This window comes from Sturnus vulgaris, chromosome 12 (assembly GCF_052056855.1).
Source record: "Sturnus vulgaris isolate bStuVul1 chromosome 12, bStuVul1.hap1, whole genome shotgun sequence".
Classification (NCBI taxonomy): domain Eukaryota; kingdom Metazoa; phylum Chordata; class Aves; order Passeriformes; family Sturnidae; genus Sturnus; species Sturnus vulgaris.
In genome coordinates this window covers 6367661-6392500 of record NC_142254.1, presented here as the reverse complement: position 1 = coordinate 6392500, position 24840 = coordinate 6367661, and the positions used below count along the sequence as shown (strand labels likewise).

Sequence of the window (24840 nt, the reverse complement as noted above, 5' to 3'; positions counted from 1 at the left end):
TAAGCTGCAGGTGAAGGAGTCAAACAAGGTCTCTAACAACTGGCTGACAACCACACTGGGCCCTTGCAATCAGATCAGAACCTGAGTATGCCACCCTCTGGAGCAGAGCCCTTAACTCAGGGGATGAGTCAAAGTCCTGGCTCAGCCAGGGAACAGGGATCAGCAGATGATTGAGGGGGGATGGAATATCTTCATGTGGCAAAAATATCATTTTTGGTGTAAAGTGGTATCATTATGCTTGTAGGAAATTAACCTTGAGTACATACTGCTTATAGTGGCACACGTGCTATTTCCCAGTAATAATGTCATGCCTGGGTGAATAAAAAGGACTGCAACATCTTCCAAAGCCTTAGCAAAGGTGAGAAACAAGATGAAACACACACTATTTTCACCTAGCCAGGTGACATGGGCAGCCTCTAAACTTGTCCTCCTAGATTAGTGCAAGGCCATGCCAGAAAAAAAAAGAAAGGAAAAAAAGGTAAATTTTGGAAAGACACAGGGAAAAGAAAGTCTTTAAGGGAAAAACACTTTAGCATCTTGAGACACTTAGTGTATCAAGGAACTTGAGACAAATGATATTAAACAACTTAATGTAATTCATTCCCAAAATTTAAGTGGAACCACCGTTCAAACCCCTTATCCATAATAACAGGTACCATGACAGTGATTTGCAGTGATTTGTCAAATAAGTGCCATGTCCATCACAGAAATACTCCTTGAGGACTTCATAAGGGTATTGATATTAACTTCCTTCAGCTGTGGTTCTTGCCCTAAGGGCAAATAACATAATTGCACAGCAATGTACATTTGGGCTCAGCTTGCTGGTGCTCGCTTTGTACAGTTCTGCACTTTCCTATTGTTTCATTCTACAAGATGTCATTGCACCACTTTGATAACATGTCTGAGTATATCAAAGGCCAAGGGAATTCTGTTATGTAAACACATCATTTATTACTATATACAGCAATGATTACCTGACATCAAAGCTCATCTAGGAGCATGCTGTGTGACTGTGGAGGAGGCCTCCCTGCTAAAAAGCCCTATCGATTGACAACAGTGTGGAGCAGAGACAGGGATGGGAAGGGGCTCCATCAATACCTTCACCACAGCAAGGAAAGAGTCTCCAATTCCACAGGACTTAGTATGGATCCTGTCCCCATCTCCTCCAAAACTGCAACAAAACCACAGCCACAGCTCTCTCAGGAGCCTTGGCAGGCAGGGTAATAACTCTGTTCTGCCTTACTTATCAGGACCAAAAATTAAGACTAGAGGATGTAGCAGCCTGCAGTCACAGCTAAGGCAGGGATGGATCTCTCTCTCACAATGTCCAGCTCTGTCCAGGCAGAGAATTATAGGATTAAAGAAGATCATAGAATCATACAATGTTAAAGGGTTTCAATGGACTTAAAGTTCATCTAGTCCCAATCTCCCTACCTCCCACTAGACCAGGCCTTATCCAGCCTGGCCAGGGTTGGGATATCCACATAGAACCTTTCTCACCATACAGGCAACTGAATTGAAAACAGTGGCCCAAAGACCACACAGAATAATCAAAGTTACTTTGGGAATACCAGAAAGGACTACTCTGGAGATTTAAGGTGTGGCTAATAAGGAGCATCATTGTGCATTTGAAAAGTTAAGCTACTTTTCTATGTAATCAGATTTAAGTTCATTATCTTGACAGAGAGGAGATATGAAACATAAGCGATCTGCATTGGCCTTAAGAATTGATAGCTATCATAGACAACTGTATTCTAAAAAAAACTATATGCAAATACAAAAAGTTTCCCAGTCCATTTAAGTGGTACCTCAAACAGGTACTAACCTGTACAGTTTGCATGCAGGTAAAGACAGGCAAATTTATCATCTCACCTTTGGCTCCACAGTAATTCTCTTCAGATCCAGGATTTCTCTCACAAATCAGAAGAATAACTCTCCTGTGCCAGCACGGTGAATTCTCCCATCCCTACCTTTGATTGTCCAGCAATCAGGAGGAACAACTCCTGTTTCACCAGACATTATGCTCTAAACTGAGAATCTCACTCCACAAGGGCAGTTAGAAACATCACTTAAAGTGAAATACATTTTAAAAAAATCTTTGAAGACACAAAACATAAGTTTCATTTTTCTAAAAAGAAAAAACTGCAGAAAAAAACGCCACCCAAATATTTAAAAGAAAAACCAATTCTGATTAATAAAATTCACTATAATCAAATATCATATTGTCACAATGATGTCAGGTTTGTCTAAGCAAAGGTACAGCTAAGCAAAAATGCATCCTGAAAAAACTCTCAGTGCAATGAGAACTTTGAATTTGGGGCCTGATAGGATAAGAGGAAAATTTTACCCTGACAGTGTAATAAACGAGGAAGGCTCCAATACAGGGGGAAAATATGTTCAGACTGCAGCCAGGAATTTTCTGAATGAGTTTCAAAGAGGGGCAGTGGAAAAGAGAGTTAAGGGAGGGGAATAATAAAGGTAGCTCAGATGACAGTAATAAAGGAAATGGGTGAGAATTCTAGCAAGAATAGAAAGCAAAATGGGGTATCTACTGATATGAAGCACAGAAACAGGATTTGATGAAAACTTTCTTTTTAAAAAAGGAAAATGAGCCAAATTTATAAAGCTTTCAGGATAGGACAGGGAGAGCTGCAGGATGGAGAAGCAGCATTATTTGGCCCTGCTTGTGAGCAGAACAGGCAAGCCTTGACTAAGCAGGAAGAGTGTCTTGGGAGATCTTCTATTTATGTTCTTCTGTGGGCTTTTTCCATTGTGTGTTCTCAGCTCAATAGGTGTATTAGCTATTAGTGCATTCTTTCTGTACTATTCTTAATTTCTGAAAGGGACTGGTGTTGGTTTTTGTGAACCCAAGCCACAGCTGTAAGACAACATGAATTCTATATTGAAAGCAATAGAGAGAATCTCCAAAAATTCACTACTCCATGACCTTCCTCTTCAAGAGGAAGAACACTCAGGCAAATAAATTCTCCTCGGCTCAGCTGTAATTTCTTTCAAACATATCCTTGATCACTTCTACACTCTCATTTCTTTAGGCAGTGTACAGAGTCTGTCTTCACTGAGAATAGTTGATCTCTTCCCTTATGCATTCAGCAATCCTCCACTAAGGTTACTAATATACTAGGTCTGTGGGTCAGCTCAATAATGACATATTGCTGCTCAAAATATAGAAAAATTACAGTTTTCATAAAAGTAGAAATTTCAGATTTCCCAGAACAAGACCTTCCAGAAGGGATAAATTCTATTATTAGACTATGAGCTGGGATATAGACATTTTCACCAATATTTAAGGCCTGACATTAGTCAACACATACAATCTGGGTAAGACTCTGGCAGAAGGGTAAATATGGCAATCTGTAACCTTTCCCTTTTTTGCCACGGTAAGCTCATTCCTCTTTAGGAAAGGCAGGAATTGCAATAGCTTTTGAGACAGTATCTTTAAAGTATTAACATTTTTCTTTATAATGGGCTGAGTGTTCTAAAAAGAAAGCAAGGAAAATAAGGTAGAAACAAAAGAGTATTGAGACAAAAAGGAGGAGAATACCTATTTCTTAGATATATATCTATAGTAAGGTAATTTATGACACATGCATGCCGAGATTGTAGAGGCTACCAGTATTCAATCAGAATTGTGCCTCTCAGTATATAAAACAAAAAACAAAGACAACAAATCAAACCCCGAATAACAACAAAGTTGGTTAAGAGGATTCTGGAAGTCAATATACTCAACGAACAGCAGGAAAGAGAGAAAAGAACCCTTAGCAAGATACTAAAGATTTGTAGAGGACTGGGGCAGAGCAAAATTTTGCAATGTAGTTACTTAGTATGTTCTCACACAAGCTGTAGACGTTGATGCCTTGGCAATTTTTTTCCAGTAGATGCCAGTTTATTAAACCAACAACTGGCTTATCTCAAGTCACTCATACCAATGTGCCATAACAGTGACAGTGAGATGTCCAGTATAATTAAATATGTCACATAAATTACACCATGAGGAAGAAGAGAGAGGATAAGACACACCCTGAGTGGTCCATCAAGAAAATACATTAGCTGGTTAGTATTTTATTAATGTGGGGGAGAGTACTCATTGTTGTAACTAAACATGAGATGTGTTGTTAAAGAGAATAAATCGAATTAATGGAATCAAACAATATGAGAAGAAATATTCTTCTAGAATTAGGAAGTAATATTTTCATTCTTGATTAAAATAATGTGCTAACATTATTTATCTGTGTGGCATCCATTACTGCTGCTCAAATATTAAGTTTATGATGACTATTCACATGCTGCAGGTTATGGAAACTGAAGTTCAGCTCAATGTTTCTGGACAAGCAGTAGGCAGAGAAGAGCTATAAATGCATATTCTTTGCAAGGACAGAAATATTCAAACAGATGAAACTGTGCTGGCACAAAGGCAGCACAGTATTATTATGTTTTAAATATGCTAATATGTATGTATAGTGTCACACTCAGTTGTAAAGGAATTTATTAGACTCGGTTTCTTAATGACTGCAATCTACATTCAGAGTGAATCAGTCTGAATCCATCCCATCTAAGTGTTTGTGAACTTCTGTTGACATCTCAGCTGCACAGATCACAGCATGTGGCCCCGCATGTTTATTTCCTGAGTGACCCATCAATTGATTCATCAGCTTCCTGGAGCCCTCTCCCAGGGAAGCTGTCCTACTGCTGCAGGATGGGATGCTGGAGCATCAAGAGTGCTGCTGGCCCCGCAGAAAAGAGTGATAATTGTAAATGCCACAGAATGTTCAAGGTGGACTAAACCACATAAAGAGCAATCTGACTACCTGGATGTATTCTTTCCAGCAATCTCCCACCACTGTAAGACAGAAAATGTTCTTTGTTCTCTTTGGCAAATAAGCTTGTGTGAGCTGAAAAATTAACATTGTATAAAACAACAGAGAAAACATAGAAAAGCCATTGGGCCCGAATCACAGCAGTCAGCAGGAGTTTCCCTCAGATAGCAACACACTTGGATCATGCCTTATAAAAGTGAATTTTTATTAAACTAATTATCTCAGGACCTTGAAAAGATGTAGAGCAGTCTTTGCTATTTCATTTTCATTTTACTGGAAGTAGTAAATGAGAAACATTTCCCGCACAGTTTATTGAATGTGTTTGTGCTTAGAGCTCAAAAAGGATGTGCTGCAAGGTAACCAGGGCCTTTTATAAGATGTTATCGACCTTTTGGGAGCAAAAGTTAAGAGGAAGAAAAGAATCAGAGAGAGACAGAGGGAGAGCAACTGGTGCACAATTCTGTCATTAACATAGACAGTGGCCAAGGAAAGCATCCCGTGCAATTAACAATACACAGCTGTGGTCACACTAAGTCTCTCTTCTGTGCAGGAGCACAGAAGTTTATACAGCTGCTACCAGCTACTCTGGAGTCACAAATGCAAACACATGATTGCATTATGTTTACAAATTTCCTGCAGAACCTTCTGCAGTCGTATGGATTATACTGCAGTCACTCAGAGCCTGATGACAAATTACTGTAGATTAATCTCTTCTTTAAAAAATCGTGGAGCTTTTAAGAAAGTGTACATAAAACAAGCTGCTAGTTAGTTGTTTTTCACTGTTAATAATGATTCCTTTTAAAATCCAAAGTTTAGAAGTGTTACAGGGCATGCTACTGGGCTTTCATTCATTAGACTAATAAAACTCCATAAAGTTGACTGTTGCTGCCAGAGGGTATTGCTCCTTTCTGACAGGTACAGTGACAGGCACAAATTTTCTATCTCTGAATAGTATTATAGACACTATCAACTGAGACAAAGAGAGCAAAATGTATGACAATCGTTCAGTCTCACAGCAAAGAGATTTGTAGCTCTCTGCTAAGTATGCTTCCCAACAAACAGACTATGTTGTCCTAGGGCTATGTGGAGGAGTTATATCTTCTTGGAAAATTCAAGACATTTGGTTTGTTTTCACTCCAATTGAATGATTGTTTTGTTTGTCGGTTACAGCTAAACAGGTGTGGGGTCCGGGCTTTTTATTTTTGCCAGCAAAATAACTATCAACTGATCATTTGTCCTAGAACACTAACAATATAATTTGCAGTAAATACTTTAAGTAAACATTTTTCTCACGTCAGTTTTCAAAAATCCAATAAATAATATGCAGAAATGAATGCAACTCCCTCTCCCTCACTCAGTACTGGCATTTCTAAAATGCTTTTCCCAGTGATAAAACAGAAAAACCTTGGGACTGGGCCAGTGAGGACAGGCAAATGTCCTTTTTTCCTCTGAAGTTTAATCTGTGGCTTCTGAGCCAGAACACCCCTTTAGATGTCCCAATAAAGAAAAACAAAAGAACATTATGTCAAAGATGTGCATTGTTAGGGGCAGATGATGGTTGTAAGACTTTGCAAGCATGTTTCCCAGGCCTTGGACCATCCCTTGCATTGCTCCTAAGACCATTTCTCCTCTTGACGACCCCATGTCAGCTAATCTGGGGTCTTCTAGCTGATGACTGCAAATATCACAGTGGCTTCTGAAAGAGGATGACGTTCTTGACCCCCAATCTGTTATAGTCCTTTACTGCAGGGAACTTTGCAGGTCAGACCCCTGGGCTGGATCCAGCAATGAATAAAAGGATGGTCAGTTGAGCCAGTCTCCCCTTGCTGTGTCCCACTGAGGAAACAGATCTCTGTAAGGGCAGGACTTTTTCATGCTGGCTTTGTTAGAGCCATGTAAACCGAAATCCAGTAGTCCAGCAAAGGGAGATGCATGGGCTGTTTGCAGGAGATCACCCCAGCTGGGTGGATACATGCTCTGTCTGACAAAGAAGTAGAACATTTTAAATCACTGGTTTTACTTGAAGAGATCACTATCAGCAGTGTGTTCATGCCAACTCCCTTACTGAGCCAGATCCAACGTTATTCTACCCTGCTTTCTGCTTTCCAAAACACTATTCAGGCAGATGCCTAAAAAAGTTTAAGAGCTGGACAAATATATATGACATTTTCTTATTAATTCTTCAAACCTCCAGCTATTTTCACCTTAGAGGACTTTGTAAGGCAGTTGTGGTGATGTTATTTGTAACCCCCAATAGATTTTTCTTCCATGTTGATCAAGCCTTGCTTTAAGCCCACATAAGCTTTTAGCACCCATGGCATCCTCTCTCAAAGAATTACACAGTTTAACTAAATATTGATGCTATTACATTGTTTTGCTACTCATTTACCTGTCTCTAGCCTTGTTTGATGCCTCCAGCTCCTCTGTAGAAAAGATGGAGGTTAATTTCTCCCAGGCATTTCTTTCCAACTCTTACTTTATTCTTGAGATTTGAGTAATGGAAATTCATACAGTATTCAATATCTTTATGCTGCAGTGAGACTCAAATGACAAAAACTATCACAATTAGAGGGCAGAAATCCATAGAGCTGGAAATTCATCATTTCCTCTGTGAGCAGACTTCAATCCTCTCTGATTAAATCTAAATTACAATAACTCTGCAAACATCAAGGTTGTCCCAGCAGCTGACACCTTTTCCAGAAAAGAATTCTTCAGCCCACTATTGTACTGAGATGCACCCTTTTAACTTTCAACACTGACCGCTAAGGTCAGTTCTAGATTATCCTGTTAATTCTGAGCTCACTTATAACACACTTTTCCTAAAATTATCCTCAAGCCTTCCAAAAGCTCCCACTCTTTGATTCAATTCACTGCTATTGGCACTAGAGCTGGGTTCATCAGTAACTACATGGTGGTTTTCTGCCAGCAGCTCCATTTATTATCCAGCATAATAAAAAATGGTCTCTATTTTTTTTTCACTGTTTTCATTGTATTTAGCTTTCAGTCTCATCAGGTAGTTTGAGATTCCAAGCTGGGAATTGAAATTCTACTAGGCAATGACTGCTGTTACTAACACTCAGGGATTTCCCAAGCCTACTACATTCAAAAAGGAACCACAAAACGAAACCAACAATGTTGAGAGAGGATGTAAACCCCATGCTCTTGTTACTAAATTTCCGACTTTTTTAAACTAAACACTGAGCTAATTGCAAAAACACTGAGTGGTGCAATTAACCAAATAAAAACAAGAATCAAATGACAATGGATTATTTACAAGATCAAAGAAAGAATAAAACTACAGTGCATTTAGAAGTTTGACTATGAAAAAGCATCTTCTAATAACCATCACCAAGATATAGCACTAAACAACATTGCCACACTTAACCTCAATGAAACCGTTAAAAAAACTGAATAATTCGTAAAAATGCAAGCAAAGAGTTGCTTTTCTATGTGACATTCACTTAAAAGATGCTAGACATCAATAGTAACAGAAAATATTAAAATCCCCTGAGAGAAGTAAGAGAGCTGCCAAACCCTATCCCACCACAGCCAGCAGGGGTGCAATGGGGGCTCCCTCACACCAAAGCAGCTCCTGGCAATCTCAGGAAAGCACATCTCTCCTGCATGTGCACACACAGGTGCCTTCCTTCTGCCTTTCTGGGTGCTCAGGGATAGGTTCCTCTCCTTCCCACCACCTGTTCTTCATACACACTGAGTTTTACACTGCAGGTTGCTCACACCAGCCAATTCACATTAAACACTCAGTGCTGGGAGACATGGTTTCACTAAATTTTAACACATTTCCTGAGAAGCAGGTGTCCATATTATGAAAAGGAGCTTCAGGTGGTTATAGAAAAGAATGACTCAAGGAAGATTACCCTTCTGTACAACCATTCTGATAGCCAAAACAGCCCAGAAAAATTGTACTGGAAACCTCCCTAATCTTTGCTGAACATTTATGTAATATGACCAGAACATTAAATGTAAATCTCTTTAGTATTTGTTCTTCTGCTGAAGGTAAGTTCCTAGCATTCCCTAAAAATACCTCAGTGACTTAGAAAAAGAAATCAAAATGGACAAGAGGTGCCTTATTGTAAACAGTTAGGGTTATTTTATGAACTAGCTGATCCATCTCTTGAGATAGAATGGTCCATGAGGTGGGATGCCAGCTCCCCAGTCTGGTCCCATCTGAACTCTGGCAGTCTGAGACAGCAGAGGCTGTCACTGTTAATGCAACACCAACCTCCTGCTATGCTTGTCACTTCCTCAGACCCAAGGATTCACAATCCTATACGGATGGTATGTCCAGATTCTATTTGTGTAACTCGAAAAATCTTTTCTAATAAACAACGTAGACCAGCAGCCTTGCAAAAAGCACATCAGGTTCCTCTGCAGAACACCAATCAATGAGCTTGTGTGGAGGAGAGAACTGTGTCATGTTTGTGAGTAAAGCAATTTCTTTCTTTTCTTTAGTGTCTGTGTTGGAAGAAATCACTGTGCTGATATAGTAGTTGAATTTCAATTTAAAATAAGTTGAATATTAACCCCAGCCATAAGTAAGGAATGCATCTGATAAAACAATTATTTTTCCTTATGAATCACACGTAAAATACTCACTCTGAGTCACAAGGGAGTGTGCAGTGCCCACATTCATATTCGTGAATCATGTTCTCATCATCTAGTTTCAGTCAATGCTTTGTGATCTACCTCACTCTCTAAGTGCCAAACTAATGAAGACCACTAAGGGAATTATTATCCTTTTTTTTTCTTTTTAGCAAGATTTCTAGTATGTTCAGCTAGTACTATTTTTCTTGGGAAAAAATACAGTCATTCAGCCCACCAAGTTTGTGTTCTGGATGGACAGAAGCCTTGCATGTGTTCGTATCTTTTCTAGTGCCTTCCAGCCCAGCCTCCTGCTCTCACTACCCTTGGGAGTCTGTGTAAAGTTGTCACAAAAGCCAGCACATTCCTGTGTGTTGTCCTTTGATGAAGTGGGTGATGGCCACTGATTAAACTGCCTTGTTGAGCATCCTTCCACTACTGCTGTGCCTACTGAATGCATTTCAGCTATGCAGGAAATACAGAATATATTTATCATTGCATTCTTTCAAGGTTAGAACTGCAGTGAAATTATTTGCATTGTTTTTTTCAGGGTCTACATGAAAGAAATTTTACTTCTCAGCATGCTGCTGTCCCTCACTGCATATATGACAACAAAGAAAAGGACTCAGGAGCTGAAGGGGTGAATTACTTAGGAACCAAAAAGAATAATTACTCAAAAATGGCGACTCAGTTTCAATTTATGCCAAGATTTTTGGATCGTAACCTGATTTTTTTTTTTTTTTTTAAGATTTAGTCACCAGTTTTAGGCTTTATAGCATTGGCCATGGTACCTTCCACTGCCTTCTCCACAGTGCCTATTCCATATGCTCAGATGAATTGGTTTTTCCACCAATCTCCTATATTACTTGTTCATATTAAAAAAAAAATAGTGTTTATTCAGTTGGCCTTGGTCGAAATAGTTTTCTCACCTATATTTAACCCACTTGCCAAAGATTTCTCCCCTCCCCCTCTATGAAACAAGGATTTTCTAGTGTTCTTTTTTATTAAAAACCAGGTATTTGTGCCATTTGGAAATTTAGGTGATAAGACAAAGCCCTAGAAAATAAACCAGGATAGATGGCTCCTATTTTCTTTTTTCATTTCTCTTGATTTCCCATCTTTATTTTTGAGGGCATCTAAGAGAGAACACAGCAGGAGATTTTCGTATAACAGATTTTCTATTCTGAAAATGATGGTGTCCCTGATATACTAAAATGAATTTGAGTGAAATATTTTGTCCCTCTCCATGATATTTTAGATGTACCAGAGACAGAGAGAAAAAAGGAGACTGGGATAGTTCAACTCTATATTTGTACAGATCCTTGTCTTTCTCTAACTCTACCCCAGTACTGCATTTCTTTTTGCTTACTAAGAGGAAAAGCTCAGCCAAAAAAGGACTGGGGCATATTGTCTTACTACAGTAGGCTAGAATTTTACATATACATATATATATATATATATATATATATATATATATATTTTTTTTTTTTTTTTAAATAACATATCAGCAGGAATAATTGATGAAGACAGAAGTCAATTACATTGCAGGCTTTTTACCTAAGAAGAAATACAAAAGCTATTAATACTCCTGTATTTCATAGTAAAACACAGAACAATTAACTTTTAGCAGTTCAGATGGTCTAGTTTATTATCAAATTTTAGGAATACCTTTTTCTGGTTTCTTGCATACCTTCCTCCATAATCTCTGTCAAGATCTAATAGTCTAAAGGACACTGGACAGCTACTCAAGCACGGATGGGCAGAGGGATTGGTTACCTCAGTAACATTTTGTATGGCACTTTCTCCAGATCATGTTTCCAAACACGATTTCCATTTGGCAGCTCACTTATGTATTTTGCTTACCTGTATTTGCTTACAAAAGGAATTGAGAGTTACCTCCAAGGCTTTCTCTAAGGCTTAAGGCTTGTGTCTTCATACCAAGTTACACTGGTTTAGCTAAAGGTCAGATCTGAAACCAATTCAAGTAGGAAATGAGTGATGTACTTATTTCACTTGAACAAGGACTATTTGGGCTCAGATCAAGTCAATTAGGAACAGGTTTAAATTAAAGGGAAAGAAGCTGTTTTTAAAAGGCAATAATGATGTCTCTGGTGATTTGTCTAAGTGTAACAAAAATCTGTGCAAATCCATGTGCAATCCATAAATACAAGCTCAAATACCCTGGGAGAATTCTTCCCACCACAGCCTATATATACATAAGCATGGCTTTTTAAGCTGCTCAACCACGCCTCTATCCCCCAAAAAAGATGATTTGCCCAGTATACCTTGCTGGTGACTGTTGCCTACAGTCTGCCACTACTGCATCATTTTTATCTCATTGTGCAGTGCTCCAAGAATGATAACGGTGCCATACTAGGCTGCTGTCTGGAATTACAGTATCTCCTATATTGACTTATTAGCCAACAGATCTTAATTATTCTGAGCTCCTGACCATGTAGCAGATTAATCTGATGAAGACATGAAATATATGCTTTTGAGGTGTCTTGAAGGGGTGCTCAGCAGTAACGTGCATCTGTTGGATTGGGAGGGAGTCAAAATGAAGTCCAATTTACATGTTGCAAAAAGGGATTGGATGTGTAATGAGATCTGATATCTCCATTGGTATAGGATAGTCATGGCTTTTAATAGATTATCCTAGTGTCCATATAGATATTTACAAGGACATTGATTTCCCACGTTTTTGTCCCAGTGCTCCATCCGAGTCCCTAACGCTGATGGGCAGAACGAGAACCAACCCTCATCAATGCAGCTGATACATAAATCAACAGCATGGCAAAAACACTCCTGCAGTGACTCTGAGGCCCTGGCCCTGCTGCACAGCCTGACACAAACACGTCTGACGTCCCTCTGCTCCTCAGATGGAATTGCTGTAGCCACTTGCAATCTGTGATACTCACTACTTCTCCCCAGAAATATTAGAGGCTGCCTCATTCCTGACCGTAAAGCTCAGTGTCTTGAAAACCTCAGCTCCAAAGTCTTGGAAATTGGGAGGGGGAAGGGAAGGAAGAGAAAAGAAAGCTACCTAAACATTCTGATGCAGAAAAAGCACTCAGTTTGCAATCTAATGCCCCACTTTTAAAACATTCAACATGGATATTAGCAGCATATCATTAGGATCATATTTCTAACATTTTGCAAGACCTGCATTCCTCTGATTTTGCCATTTTTAACCAGTATAGTCATGAATTAGGCTACTTTTTTTCCTACCCATATTGACCACAATGCTGCATGGGAAATCAAGATTAATTTCACACAATAGTGGTTTTTGGTTTGAGAACTTCATGCATAAGACAACAAGCAGATTTCTTTTTTTTCCTAAAGGTTCTCATTGTGCTTTAGGGAAAAAAACCTACAAAGAATAGAAAAATAAAATATCCCATAAAATACACAGCAACAAAAAATTAAGAATATAATCCTTTTTGTGATGTTGAGTTTTCTTTTTATTTGCCACTCTGGCTGGCAGTAAACACTGTAGGGATAGGGAAAAAATGCACATTGACAAAATAACAAAAACGATATAACTATATATAGTTTACTATTTAATCAGCTTCAAAGCAAAAGAAAAAGGAGCAAACCCAGATACTTCTTTTTAGAAGCAGCTGATTTCACTTAAAATGAAGAAAAAATTATCATTAGAAGTACAATGATCATTAGAAGATAATGAATGTGTTCTTCTGCTGCATTCATAGAAAGACTCAAAGTACCTTTTCATTCCACATTTTATATTACAGCTCCTATCCAGACTTAGCTGAGAACATCCCCAAGTCTAATGGGTTAAATGCTTATTATACCACTGTCTTATTTGTAACATAAGGCACCTACTACAAGCCTACTCTTCATGCAAAATTGCCAATTTATAGCAATATTCCTTGTTTAGAAAACAAGGCTATCCAAACACTATAATTACAATATGCACCAGCAGGCATAACCCTGCATTAATGCACAGACTCCAGATACATTCGTCAAATAGAGTTTTTTTTTCTCTTTGCCTTCTTCTCAGGGTACTTTTAAGTTCAGGGACAGAGAACATGTCTTCATTAGAAACATTAACATTCACAGGCTGTAGTAAATTTTGACAGTGAAAAGGTCTCTGTAACCTTTAGTTGTGCAGAAATTTACTTCCCAAGAAAATTACAGCTGGCACTGTCTTAATTAATGCTAGCTTTCTTTTCTGAAAATTGTGGGCTTGTCAGTAAAAAAGGCAGAAAAACCTGAGTTTAAAAGACTGGACACAAAAGACGCCTAGAAATAAAGCCCTGCAAAATTTCATAATATTGCTCTGTTTTTGTTCTACAGTAAGGAGATGAAAAGATCTAATTTGATTTTGCCAAATGGAGCAACATATATGTAATATAGAAATGATTTGCATTCTCTCTTTTGTCTTTGAGTTTTATCATGTAAAGAGCGCTTTTTAAGCCATTCTGTTTTAAAAGCAATAGGTCAAATAAAATCTATATCTGCAGGGGGAGGGGAATAAGGTATGACTTCATTTTTTTTTAGCATTGCTTTAAATGCTCCTAGTAAATCAAAGCCAACGTTAAGAAATGTAGCAGTGTTGTTCATATGATTTTTAATCGCATGACATCTCCTTCTCATTTCTAGAATTATTTTAGTATTTGTGTACAAATTTTGTCCTTAACAGTCACCTTCTACATACCTCAGAGTTCCATTTTGATGGTATAGATATTTTTTCTTTGATCTGTGTAAAGATCATATATTTCCTGACTGAATTTTGATCATCATCATCATAATTTTTAATTGCTTGACAAGGAGTTAAATATATACCCTATCTCTGAACAGCATTTTCTTACACACAGGTGTATTATTGCTTAAAGCAAATAGATTGTTTTTTCCTTCCTTTTTCCCTTAAATATAGAATGAGCAATAACATGCTTCTACATTATTTGTCACCAGATTCTGGATATTGCTTATGCACTTCCTCGTACACTCTTTCAGAAGAGATTTACAACATTTTGTGTTTGGAATTACTGTGCAGTTCCCAGCTCCATCACTGGAAGCAATAAAGCTCCAGTCCCACATAAGATTCTTGCATACCAGGACATGACACCACTTTGGCACTATGTGAAGCACCAATACTGCGTGTCAGCTGTTCAAAACATTTTATGCAAGTTCCTACAAGCACTTTAAATTAAGGTGCCCTGTATAAATGGTTTATTCATGTTTATGAAATGATTAGTTGGTGCCACTACATCCTTTAATAACTTATTGTAAGGCATGTTATAAAATGCATCATCAATAAATGCTTAAAATGCTGCCACAGCAAGGTGATAAGCTGTTACAACAATATTTTAAGATGTAAGTATTGTTCAAATAGTTTGTCTGCTGTTTCAATGCATACTCCCAAGTTTTTTTACAAGCACATTATTGAATGCTGTATAAATAATAAAATATTTATACAGATCACCTTAATTTAAAGTGTTACTATGTTTCCTTAACTTCAGTGGAGAAGCCACATAGCCTGAACATGCTCCAAGGTACAGAAAGGCATCACAAGTGAAGCATCCCTATCTTAGATGCAAATCTCTGTATTATCACCCTGAGACAGAGAAAAATCACAGCATTCCCCAGACACAGGATTTGTATTTTCAAGGCTTGAACCATTAACCATTTAAAGAGTTGTCATGAATAGGGGGAAAGAAACCAAAAGCAGGCACCTAAAGTCTGAAGTCCTGAAAAAATGTCACACCCAAAATGCTTTGGTTATTTATAGCACTTGGCAATGTTACTGAAATAATAAAATCGTAGTGTGGCTTATGGAGTCCATATGGGCAAATGTAGGATAAAGGCCTCTTTTTGTCACTTTCCATACTGGAAAACAAACAGAATAATATTATGGACAAATGTAATAAAAGGAGTATGGTCACAAAGCAGACACTGACTGGGACATGAGCTTGTGCATTTAACATTATGCTTCTCAGCTTAGCCACAATGAGCAGGAGGACTTAAATAATGCTCTAAAAGGGAATGTAACCTCAAGAAGAGAAAGCCAAATTCCTCCCTTAAAACCACTGCACTAGCTGCAAGAGCATAACAAGGGGGTCTGAGGACATACTTACATAAGAGATTAGTCAAATATCCTTTGCTCATTCTCAAATGCACTGAACTATTTACAGAAGGGAGGAGCCTGAAGAAAACACTTCTCAACATTGGCTCAGACACTGGGATTTCCACTCCTTTCTGTGAGATTCCCTGTGACCTTGGATCACTTCTTTATGGGCAGGCTGAGACAAGCCTTTGTTCCAGCTTGAGGAAAGGCAGCCACAGGGATACTCAATACAGCTAAGGAGACAGAGCCAAAGGAAAGGTCTGCCCTTGAAGGAGGAGAGGAAAAAGGAAAAGTCTGCCCTTGAAGGAAGAGAGGAAAAAGGAAAAGTCTGCCCATGAAGGAAGAAAGGCCAAAGGGTAACTGGTCATAGCTACTCCCTGTGCCTGGCTCCGAGCTCAGGCAGCTCCTGTGATGGGGGACATGCAAACACTGCCCCAGCTGCCACTGAGAACACTCCAGCCCCAGCCTGTCCCCTACAGTCATAAACACAGGGTTGCCTTGTTCTTGGGATGACTTCAAGGACAGGTTAGCTCCTGAAGGAGTCGAAATAAAAAGCTCAGTACTGATGTTCTCTGTCTTCCTTTCCACAATAGTTGTTTCTCTTTGGACATGACTGATCATAGACTTAATAAACCACTGAATATTCATCTTTTAACACATTGGAGTACATAAAGGAACTCTTAGTAATTAGCATTCCTGAACTGGTATTCTGCAAATTTATTTCCTCAAATATTTTTTTTACATGATTTATTAAAAAATAAAGCCAAACACTTGGTTCTTAGATCCTGACCCACTAACCGCTCACATATGTGGTGTGCATGCAAAAATCCATCTCTTGCATGGGTTCTTTGAGAATTTGTAGTCTCAAACTGTGGTTTATATTATATAAGTGTTTCTAGGTTTTTCAGTGTTGTCAGTATGATTTTACTGTGTCTTTCTTGTCAATTTCCAAGTACTACAAAGACATCTCTTCTATTTTTTTCTCATTTTCTAAGTTTTAACAAAACAAATATTTCCCAACGTTCTTGTGCAATTAGATTTTATTTAATTTCTAATAAATGTATACAATTACTTACATGGAAATTTATATGTGAATATTTGTATATAAATTGATATACAAATTTACTCATATGTTAGTTTAACCTTTGTTACTTCCCAAATTTTATTGAATGGCTTCTTTGAAATTTAATGACCTATCAAGTTACTCCCATAGACTATTTCTGCCTCGCACAGGTTTGACTTTCCTTCACACATTTCTGCAACCTGGCAGTGTGGACCCTTCTGTTCCACTCCCTGTGGGCAGGGCATGGCCAGCAGAAGGGTTTGCTGGGTAGGCAGGATCCTGACACAGGGGGAACACCCTTCTGATCTGTGTCCTGTAAAATGAGAAAACCAATACCCACCTTTAGGCTCACATTTAGGCCATTTTCTGAGGCATGTCAGACGCTTACTTTTCCTAAAGTAAAAAAAAAAAAATTACTTATTAGCTTGTACTGTTTTTCTGTTTGAAGCTCAAGACTGAGATACAGCAGGGTGAAGTGCTTTTGCTCCCACCACCCTGTGGCAGTTTGGCAGATGTTTCAAGCCATTTTCTTGCCCTTTTCTAGCCATTCTGATGCAAACTTAGGAGGCTTTTAAATTTTTCCAGTGGCCTCCAGGTGAATACATGTATCTGAATGCCTGTCAAATTTCTTCCTTACCCTCTGACTTAATTTAAAAATAATACCAAAATATTTACTTATTCCTTTATTTATAAAGCATGGAATCTTAGCACATTACATGCTCACCTGTTAAGTTGTTACATATATACTTGAAAAAAAACTATGACTGGACATTTAGACGCTGTCATTTACCAACATTCATCACTAATACTTCATTTTATTCTTTTGTGTGTGAGCGACTTGAAAATACTTATCTCTGCCTTTCAAGGAAATCATAAATTTCTGGTGTGCATGCGCACTCTGGAACATCCTCGTGTTAAGCAGAGAGGGCCCTCAGGGCACAACAGCATGGTGTGGGTTTTTTGCCTTTTGTTAACATGTGACACTTGTATTTGCCCCAAGATAATGTACAAATATGCTTTAGAGATTTTCCTAATGATAATCATGATGTTTCTTCTTGCCCTTCCAATAGTAAATTTAGATATAAATCCTAATACTCCTGGCCTCTCCCTGTGCACACCCCTCGCTCCCCCCTCACTCTTGGTGAATCTGACATTCAATTTGGAGACTAATGTCAGCAAGAAATCCATATGTACCCATAGTAGTAGGCATATCCCTTCAAATTTATTTTTAGGTTCCAATGGAATGTAGTGATATTTTCTTCCTTCAGTCATTACATTCATAGCATTTTCTACTTTTCAAATGTTTACAAAGGAGAAATGTATGCTTCGTGTTACAGAAAATATTTTTGTCTTCAAATTGAATGTACACTGGTATATACAATGACATTTGTAAGATTTGTTTTACAGCTCTACAAAGGGGAATTTTTTGCAACTGAAGAGTAAAAATAAGTTTACATTTGGAGCATGGCAAAGCTCAAACCAGAGATACTCTGGGGGTATTTAGAATTTCTGGAGCAATCTGTTCTTGGCCTGTTTCTAAATAAATATTCAATTCCTTCAAAACCAGTTTACCATTTTGGTGTTTGAGACTACGATAGCTTAACCCATAACCTAATTAAAAATAATTCTACTTTGAGAAACATGTTCAGCACATTTCTTTTAACATTTCTGAGCTAATACCAGTCCAAGATGGAAACAAGTCATGCTCAGCCTATGTGGCCATCATTTTGGTACCTTCAATCCCACATTTAAACACCAGCTGTTCACCACAGCCCTGAAAGCCTATGAAGGATGACACAGACCCACCTCTGCTCTGGAAATCTCAACACAAAATTCCAAGGATGACTGTTTCCCAACCTGGCTCATGTGTGCAGTCTGCTGCCTCCAGATGCAATCCCCATGCACTGTCACCTGCTTAGGCAAAGCCTGACCCTCCCGTTCTGCTGTGGGGAGCAGTGTGTGTTCTGCATGGAGAGCTGCTGGCCAACACTTCCAAAAGCACCTGAGGTATAAAGAAACAATGCAGTATCATAAGTGCTTGTTGGGGATACAAATTGATAGCCTTGCTGCACCCCAATTATAGCAAACACAGAATTAATTAGAAACCTGGATCTGTGCTCTGTCTTCCTTCCAGAACATTGTTGGATAAAGGTCATAAAATCTTCATTTGTCCAACCTACAGTGTTATGCAGATCATGTAAAGGCTGTTTGCATAATGGACAAGAAAAGCATGGAAAGCAGACATCCATGCTGTAGGGTCTATTCCATGCTGCCTGTCCTATTGGTTGCAGAGATTCCTTTGAAACATTTCTGCTTGGTCTTTCTCAACTGCAAATCTACAAAACTATCTGCTGAAGGAGACATGGAGAATCAGAATCAGAATTCTATGAAACCTCACCTGTGCATTCACTGTGCAAAGCAGGGAGAAGGCTGTGGCTGGTGACAGTTCCTTTAGCCCCATCTCTGATCTGCTCCACTCATCTGGGGAAGATCTCTGTGGGCTTCTGTCCCCTGAATCTCTTCCCACAGCTCCCAGTCTCCTTCCCCATCTTCACAAGAGAGGAGCTGGTAGGTATCAGCAAGAAGCAATACACTAACAATTATTATGTTCTGTATTAGAAGCAAGAGCTTTAAAAAATATTTTCTCGCACAGATATTATTTTTAAAGCACAACATGATTTTTAGACACTCTCATTATTTGTTTATTTTTAGCACATATCAAACCACAGCAGTTCTCCCTCCAGGCTATATTTGACAAAGTTACAGAGACTTTCCAGGCCACCTCAAAGCAGAGATTAATCCAAACAATTTAAACCTCTCACTGTTCCACAGGAGGATGGCATTCGATTGGATTATTTAGGGAGGACAAAATGTTTTTGTTGATGAGAGAGATGAAATCCTCAGAGAGGGAAATCAATCTTATGTAGAGACCCCGGAGCATTGATCTTGGTGTACATTGACAATTTCTGGTTGTTTAGCTGTTTGGAATGACCGCACAAAATGAGCAAGTTGTTATAGTTTTAAGGTTTTGGTATTTATTGGCAACCCCAGTGCTCATATGATTAATCACACATTCAGAGTGTGAGCTCAGTAGAAATTGACTGCAACGCAGCAGAAACAAAGTTTTCAGTTATCATTGTGTAATAAATTGAAGCTCTCTCCCTAAGCTGATTTGTCTTCACGTTTCCAATTTGCCTTGTTAAAAGCGTTGTTTATACAGTAGTTAGCAAAAACGCAAGTAATTACACACAGAATTCATTCTAAGCGATTCTGTATATATTTTTTTTACTCTCTATCGGTTTTCTATCTTCATTATCCAATATTTTGTTATACCTAAGCAGAAACCTCATTCAAGAAAAATCAAAAAAGAGTCAGGCCCATGGAATGAGCACTTCCTTATATTGAGAACAGCATTTCCTGGATGTAATGCTACAAGACAAGGCTTTCAGAACAAACTAATCCAAATGCAAGCATCTTTAATAAATCACTTTTCTCTTTGTACTTGAACTCTCGGGTGCTTCCCAGTAAGAAGCAGAACAGAAAGACAAACAGTTTGGTTTATATGTTATATTTCATTTCCTGATATATCATTTATTCAGTAGGAGCATTCTTTCAAACACAGCTAGAGTTTCAGATACACATTTCACATTGTAGGAATATATTTTTCTCTTACCAAAAAAAAAAATAAATCATAACTATAATTGGAAATTGGAGAGCAATTTGAGGAATAAAAAACTCCAAGAGAATATATTTAAAATGAGGAGTGCCAGGTAGGTAAAAGTAGAGTCTATGAAGGAAGGAAGGAGGTGCTGGAGCCTTGGTATAGTGGTAGACACTTGTGCTGGCAAAGACTGATAATGCTTTATAGCCTTTCCCTGGGATCTCACTGTAACCTCGAAGCAAGCAGTTGCTAGGATGTACTTGCTAAAGATAAGAGCAAAGCCGTGGAACAGAAAGGGGAAACCCTGTAAGGCTGGCCTTGTGCTTCCCTGGAGAGGCTTGCATACTTGTAATGTACAGAAACTATAACCAGATCAGGAGAGACCTAATTACAGAGCTCAGAGATGTTAATGACACACAGAAATTTACATGCAGCTGAAAATATTAATATCTCCAAGCCAGCAGTCGCATCTCCACAGGGTTGGCTTCAGAACCTATGTTTTATAATCTGGGAGCTTTTTTTTTCTTTAAGGTGGAGCCTTTTAAGTAGTCAAAAGCATCTATTTTTTAAGTGAACAATACTAACAATAAACCTCAGTAAAATTGTATTGACCGAGATCTTTTTTTCCTGTTTGTAATTCCTTCTCTTATGTGCTGTCTGAATAGGGCTTGCAACAATAAAACAATAATTCCTTACATTCATCTTTCCATCTTTCTGTCTCAAAATCCTGTATCTGATTTGGACACAGCAATCTTCAAAGCAATGAATACCCTTTTAATTTACTGAGACCTTTAAAGGATAAAATTACTGAATGATTTTTCTTAGAGTTCTTATTAGGTACAAATAAGGAATTTTTTTTTATGCTTGTATTTATTTATTTTACCAATTTGTGCCACACTGTGGTTGTGTAGTTGACTGACTTCCATGTTCCTTGTTTCTCTTTAGCTTCAGGGAAGCATCCTCTATATCTTTACCTGCAGTGGAGATAAGGAGTTGTCACAGCTGCTGTCCACACAGTCCTCAAGCCAGAGAGTACTGCAATAAATCCTATTTTATTTTATGGACAAATAAATGCTGAGGTAAAATATTCGAGGATCGTTGCTTGAATACTTGCCATAGCAGCGCCACTGTAATAACCACTATGACATTAATTTACTGCAATGTGCCGTAGGAAGAAGGAAGAAGGAGGGAGAAGGGCATTAAAAGAGAAAAATTACTATCCTTTGGATTTATTGGGATTGGCCTTCCTCATTTTCAGCCATCATTAGTTGATTAGGTGCTGATGACAGTATGGACAAGCGTGCTAGAATAGTTGGCTAAGAAAAGCCCTGAAGGTACTCTGTTAATTGAGATGATGTTCATATTGTACTTACTGAACATAACTGCAGACAGTGAAATAAGAGCTTAGTGTTGTGCAACAGACCACATGAACATTCACTCATTATCAGTCTGTAAAGGGTGAAAACACTGCATATAGGCTACTGGTACTACAGGAAAAAGAGTTCATATTACAACACAGAGAAGACTATGGTGAGAAACTGTATTTTACCCACCCTTCTGGGAGGTGTTGGGAAACCTGTCTAATGTTGTTCCATGGTTCCATTAGGGAAACATTATGCTATCAAAGGAACTGACAATTTACTTATGCCTTCATCTCGTACGAGCTATGGACCTGAACATGATGGAACAGCCAGGTTTGCTTACCCAGTGGAAACTTAAATGTTAGTGATACTCTTTTGGTAATTATATTCCATATACCTAAAATTTTTGGGTAATTTGGAGAAAATAGCAAAGAAATGCTATTCTTTTCATCTTTTAATCTGTTTGTGAAAAGCTGGCATTATACATAAGGAGAGAAATGTGCAACCTCTGCACAGAGCCTGAAATGCAATAGATATATGGAATCAACTAACATTTTGGTAGCAATTGTAATGCTATTAGCATTGACCCAAAAATGTTAAATATTTCAATATGGACATTACCCTGCCCATTGCTATAGTCAGGGTGAATTTCAAACTTGGTGCCTAGTCAGTCACACAAAAAAAAGTCTAAAAGCTTCAGAATGCAAAAGATAGCAATTTAAAGGATCCTTTGAACTTTTAGACAAATCCACCTTTTTTTTTTTTTAAATCAATAGTCCTCTGAATATATTGTCCTCAGAGAAGAATTGTCTCTGTACTTGAAGCATTGTGCTTTTAATGTTCAAACTTTTAAGAAACTCAGAAAAGTGAGAAAATTAAATCTGGCCATTAGGGTGCCCATATTGAACACATAGATTCAAGGTAACAAGTCCTCAACAAAATCAGAAACAGTTCACAGAACTATGAAAATTCAGAAAACATTGCTTAGTCATAATAGCACATTGTTCCTACTAATGAAGTTTTAGTATCAGCTCTGTTAAAGATAAATATTAGTATTTACTAACCTACAATGGTAGACCATTAAGGCCCAGTTAGTAAACACAGCTCATGAGATGGTGGGTGGCAAAAGACTTCTTCCTGACCCAAAGAGAAACTTATTTCCTTTGGTCATTCATGAGTCAGAAATTTCATTTTGCAACATATTGTTAACAATATCTAAATATTCAGGAGCCTGGTCAAAAAACAGCACAGAAGTTTAGACTGTGCCTACTAGAAGTAGTGTGTGATGGACCAGGGATTTTAAAATCCCATATTTTTTGACTCAGCTACTTCTTCAAGTTCTACATTACTACACAGTCAAATCAGAAATTCCACATGCAATTGGCTATCCACGCTCACAGATATTGTTGGCATCACTAATCTCCAGCCCAGTTTTGTTAGGGGATGTTATAAACATTCTTCTGCCATCAGATTCTTCTTACAGTAAATATGGTTCTATCTTTAATGTCCAGTGAGATAATAAATGCCTCCTTCTTTCAAACAACATCTGTTGTGACTTTGGCATTCAGCTTGGTGGAAGGGGAGTAGTGACTGACCACACTATTGGATATCTAGATACAACATGGCAACATCTTCAGTAAAAGGCTTTGAAACTCTAGGAAGTAGACTGAGGTAGCCACAAGAAAAATGAAGACTATTTCAAGAGTCAAGATAAGCGATCAAGATATCGAAAAGAAACAAGAGATTCAGGATCAGAGACATGCAATACTCTCAAAAATGTTAGCACAAAAATATTCTCTTTAAAATACTCATCCAAGAAAGCTCTAACAGGATTAGGCTTTTATAGTTCATGTTGTCTGTCTGTTTCTAAAATCATTGTGATTGTGGATTCATGTATTACTGTCATGGCAGTGACAGAGAACAGATCTGTTTAAAGAGTGCTTTACCAAGGCCTGTCAACATTTGAACTAGAAGAGTGATAGATTTGACAGGTTTGGGAGATAGTGTTTCCTGCCACTACCCAGGAGGGCTGACACGAGAAGCAGAAATATGCCAGACCCAAGCACTGAAGTTTTCACCACATCTTGCTGCTGGCCAGGCACAATGATGTTGCATAACTAAGGACAGGAAAACAATTAATGTTTAATGTGTAAATCAATCCCAGTGGAGACCAGTTGTTATCTGCAGAATGGGAAAGCACAGAATGAGGTGGAGTGACACACAGGATAGTAGTACCTTTGACAATGCCACAAAATTGGTGGAGACAAGACAAGGAATATGAAGGCTGAAAGTTTTATCTTTGTTACCAAATGCACTACTGTGAAATAAGGATGAATAGGGTAGCAGCAGGAAATTCTGTACAAATGGTGGTATCTTAACTTTGTAGAATTTAAATTTTTATTTACAGCATTTCTTGTAAACAAAGACTAATTTTATTTTTCCTCTCTCATGTCAAATATAGAAAATCAACTGGCCTAAAGTCAACAAAAGAAAATCTCCCAGTCTGAGTTAGATTCGTTACACAAGAATTACAGCATGAAGACTTGCATCTTAGGAACATCCACAAAAGTAGTGTTATACTAGGTGCTTGCAGTTTTGGGTCCTTAGTAAGGAAAAATGTGATCTCTGACTTGTGAGGCTCTCTATAAGAACCCAGCTCCTCCCGTTGCCATCTTTTACAGCTGAAACTCAGTCTTCCTTTCCTCCCTGGTACCTTGAAGACACATCTCAGAACCATGCCTGTTTGGGCAATGTGCAAAGCCTTTCAATCCCAAAAATGTGGAAAGGCCCAAATAAAGCCTATGCCACATGTTTGTACTGCTTCTATCCCTTTCCTCAGCAGCTATAAAACCACTGTGCTCGTGCTTTGCACCCAGAGGGTACCTGGTCAGCCCCAGGTGCCAGGGATGCCAAGTGTAGGACAGCTGTTCCCCTGCCCACTGCTCCTCATCTACTCCCTTTGCTCCAAAGCTGTCTTTGTTCTTCCAGACTCAGCACTGCTGACTGGCACACTCAGTCTCCCTCCTTCACACCTTGCACTCTCCAAGATGTTCCTTATTTTCCCATGTAGCCTCACTATCACTGACACGTTATTCTCTCCTCAGGTCCTTTATCAGTCAACTTCCCTTAACGTGGGAAGCAAATTGCTTGACTCAAATTTCTGTAAAGTCATTGCTCTTGCATTGCTGTGTTCCATATATGCACATGTCTCTTGCTAACTCTCTTTATCT

At 38.4% G+C, this 24840-nt stretch overlaps 1 long non-coding RNA gene across 1 annotated transcript in view; it reads right to left on the bottom strand.

The window, feature by feature from the left end:
• LOC106856455 (uncharacterized) overlaps positions 1-24840 on the bottom strand; it is a 62786-nt gene that overhangs the window by 30947 nt on the left and 6999 nt on the right. The window contains exons 3-6 of the long non-coding RNA XR_015806199.1: positions 21133-21223; positions 18987-19153; positions 18446-18590; positions 16929-16981 (exon numbers count right to left, since the gene is read on the bottom strand). This is a non-coding gene — a long non-coding RNA (uncharacterized LOC106856455). The remainder of the gene's footprint in view (positions 1-16928; positions 16982-18445; positions 18591-18986; positions 19154-21132; positions 21224-24840) is intronic.